The sequence below is a fragment of the Pituophis catenifer genome, unplaced genomic scaffold (assembly GCF_029215685.1).
Source record: "Pituophis catenifer annectens isolate HBS135680 unplaced genomic scaffold, rPitCat1.0.hap2 SCAF_12, whole genome shotgun sequence".
NCBI classification, from domain to species: Eukaryota; Metazoa; Chordata; class Lepidosauria; order Squamata; family Colubridae; genus Pituophis; species Pituophis catenifer.
Genome location: NW_027256892.1, coordinates 4174602 through 4178938, shown reverse-complemented (window position 1 = coordinate 4178938; position 4337 = coordinate 4174602).

The window sequence follows — 4337 nt, the reverse complement described above, 5'->3', positions numbered from 1 at the left end:
TAGATATGATCTATTTGTACGTAATCTATTTCACATGTAAACTGTAACTGCCTAACAAGCCTATCTCCCCATGCCTTTTCTACCTTCCTAGTTCATGTCAAATCCTACATCACTGTAATCACTGGATGAAGAAAACTGCAGCTCCCAAAATCTTATGTTAGAAAACATAATTATGTTAGAAAACATGCTTCCAGACTCCCGGTTTTTGTGTCATTTATTGGATAATAACAAGGAACATACTTTGCAACATCACCATTCCAATCCTTTGTATGATCTCATGGCCTGAATGTAATTTACAACAGCCCATTCTGGTTCTTCTACATGCATCTATTCTTGAAATATTCAATTTAGTAATGTAATTTCTTTTTTTAGCATTTCAGCATTTCTGGGGTTTGCTTCTCAATTCCAAGTTTTAACCATATGTGATTTCATAAAATAAGGCACTCCTCTTTTAGGATTGGCAGGATCAGTGAATAACGTCTATGCAATTTTAACTATTTTATCAACTCCAGAGCTGCATATGAAGACTAATATTAATATAACGTAATATAACATTATGAGCCACAGTGGCGCAGTGGTTAGAGTGCAGTACTGCAAGCTACTTCTGCTGACTGCTGGCTGCCTACAATTTGGCAGTTCAAATCTCACCAGGCTCAAGGTTGACTCAGCCTTCCATCCTTCCGAGGTGGGTAAAATGAGGACCCAGATTGTTGGGGGCCATAGGCTGACTCTGTAAACCACTTAGAGAGGGCTGTAAAGCACTGTAAAGTGGTATATAAGTGTAAGTGTTAATATACTTCATCAGTAGCTTCACCTAATCTGAAGATGCCATCATCTGATACCCAAACTAATCTCTTGGCTATTAGACAGACTGGTTTGCCACTGCCACTTTCTGGATTTGATTCTGGGGTTCCTTGTCCTAGAACTAGATGGATTATTTTATCTGAAGCCACAATTCTCTTCTCTCCTGTAATGAATTAATTTTATTCCTCCCCCTTCAATCTTAGCAGAAGTGACCTTGCCAGAAGTTCAAGCTGCCCATTCACATTGGTTTCAACAGTTGCTACCATAAACTCCCTTGCACCAAGGTACTTAACTTCTGATTAACACAACCCAAATATAAGTCTCAGTCTAATTAGAATTAAGACTCTCAACAGATGTATACATTCATTCCTTCACATTGCAATTACCAGAAAAAAGAACTGGCTTTACCATTCATCTTTAAGGTAAGGTAGAATTGTTGGAAACTACCATATGTTAATTGAGTTAGGCTGCTCTTTGTCTTTCTAATCTTCCAAGTGTGATGAAAAGAGGGAGTAAAGAAACTTGTTTCCAATACACAGGCGCCATATTCATGTGAATGAATGTTTACATTTTAAATCTATGAGCCAATTCTGGCGGCAAAAAAAAAAAATCATTATCAATTCTAACATTCTTAAACAAAGGATGAAATGTAAATATTATTGTAAATAATGTGTGTATATACATACATACGCGTATATACACACACACATATATACAAATACATATGCATATACATCCAGAGCTTTGTCCTAAGCAGGAAATAAATCCAGAGGCAGATGTTCAATAGGGCTGTAGTATTTTTTGAGATTGAGAATGAAGAACTGAAAATCCTTCCCAGACCAGAGCTTTGTAAGAGCAGCTGGGTGATCAAACCAGGAATCCCTCTGCAGCATAATCAAAATTCAGTCTTAATATTACTCCTATTGGGCTTTGGCGAGCCTTTAAGTGGTCCCTGACCTCAGCACAGCAGTCTCTCTGGAGCTCACACACAAACAGAGAGATTCACCAAAGCATCAAAGCCCTTGCTTCTCTTTCAAAAGCAGCCCAGCTTTGAAATATCTGGAGAATAAGCCAAGCCTGCATGCATCAATCAGGCCACCGATATCCCAGCCAATTGTGGAGGTTTCCTTGATGATAGAAACGCTCACGCCAGGAAATTCTGAGAGATTTTACGTGGAAGGACTTCCCTTCTCAGCTGTGTTACAGTCATGTTCTCCACCCTGTGCTGGAATACAAATAATTCTCTATGCTCGAGGATCCAAGCAGCCTCTGTGACATGCTGCTTCCGTGGATGATTAATCCAATGCCTTTAAGGCACGTTGAATGCATGTTTCAAGTCTTGCTAAAAGTAGTGATGTCAGCTAAAAGTAGTGCTAACTGTTCATCTCACCCACATTAACAAGAAAAACCAGCTTTACACACACACCCAAAATTCTTCTACCTCTCAAGCCTACTAAGGATCATCAATGGGGAATTTCTATCTAGACTGTTCGATTTATATAAGTCACCAAATCAATTCTAAAATGCCTCTCCCAATCTCCCTATTATGCAAGGAATGAAAGTTTAATTCATTTATTCTTTCCGGTTTGCAATTCTGATAGTCCTCATTTGTTTAGTGACTGAAGTTACAAAGGCAGTGTCTTATGACTGTTCTTACAATTCTGCAGCTTCCCCATGGTCACCTCATCAAAATTTGGACACTTGGCAATCTAGTAGTATTTAGAATGAATGCAGCATCCCAAAGTCACATGATCACCATTTGCAATCTTCCAGCCAGCTTTGGATAAGCAGCCAATGGGGACAGCTGGATTCACTTAATGACACGATTCACTTAATACCTGCAGTGATTTACCTAACAATTGTGGCCAAAAAGCCATAAAATGGGTGTGACTCACTTAATCTTGTTTAGCAACAGAAATCCTGGTCCCAATTGTGGCCTTAAATCAAGGAGTACCTGTACCTATTTTTTTCATTATTCATTTGACTCATATTTCTTCTGTTCATTCATTGATTCATTCTTACATCTGTCTCTGTGGAATTTTTAAAGTAAACTTGCTTTTAAATTTGGACAGCTATGTTTTAATTCAGTTTTGAGGAATGTATTTGGGGCATTTGGATAACCACGATACAGCCAAACCTGATGTGAATCATTTCATTCAGAAACATCCAACTTCTGGAACATCCCCAAAGTATATTGGCTGGTTGCTATTGACTTCAAGAGTTGGAACACTAATGTCTTATATTTGACATTCGGGTACTGACATCCACTATGACTTTAGACCAGACCTTGTGTGTAAGAAGTTGTTATTCTTCTTGGCTTTGTCTTCAGTATTTGTAACATATTAAAACATCACAATAACAGACCTTTTACATAATGACTACAAAACTGGAAGGGATTAGCTATACCTAATTAGGAAAAGGGAATAGTTGATATGGTATTTGTTAATATCCAATAAGTCTTTTTTTAAAGTCAAATTTTAAGAGTTATTTATGAGATAATCAACAAAAAGAAAAAAAAAAGACTGGTCAGTCTAATCACTTAATAATTACAGTCATGCATATACATGTGAAGGAACACACATTCCTGTACCTCAATCTGTCCTTGTTCTTCTCCGACAGCCATTCTCTAAAAGTTAATCTCATAATAATATGCCATTCACTTACAGCCAAGGACCTTCTTGCCCATGATTTTGTAGATATAGAAGGTGGGAAGATTGGGAGCATACTTTCCAAATAGGAGCTTTGCCTACCCCACTCTTTGACATTAACAGCTAACCCAAGTACAGTCTGCAAAATGTAGGAATAGGTAATCCAGGCTGTGAGGACTGCTTTGTGTCTAGCATTTGTCGATTTCCCTGACACTGTATGCCATATGCTAAAGAAATAAATAGGTAATGAAAGAAAAGTCAAATTGGGAACATAACCATCAAACTACAACTTTGAATCCCAATCTGCACATAGTCTGAAAACTACAAATGTATTTTGGAGATGTGATAGCATCCTTGCCAAATGAATAAAACAATATAAAGACAGGACATCTGATATGATTAAGTTCCAAAGGAATGGTGGTAAAATATTAGAACTGAAGAAGCTTCTTGGATGAGAAGCAAAATATTTTTAAGGAAAAAACCCAAGAAAGTCCAATTACCTTCTGGAAAAGCACCTTTGGGATAATCATGACATGGATGATTAAGAATCTCTACTGATACATGGTAAAATACTAGCTTGTTCGATGATTAACTCAATAGAGTAAGCTTGTTTTTCTTGAAGGAGCAACACACTTGTATTTGCAGTTACATGGGACATTGAACAACCAACTTCAAGTCTTTACAAGTTTTTGGTATGTATCTGTAACTGCACAGAATTCATATTTGTTACAAAAACCTTAATAGTGTTCTTTTAAAAAAATACTTAGTATATACGGTACATCTAAACATGATCCTTATGAAGACATCCTGGCAATGTCTCAGGGCAGTCACAGAAATCTATCATCTAAACATTGGGTAAAACACTGACAAGAAGCAACCACCAAA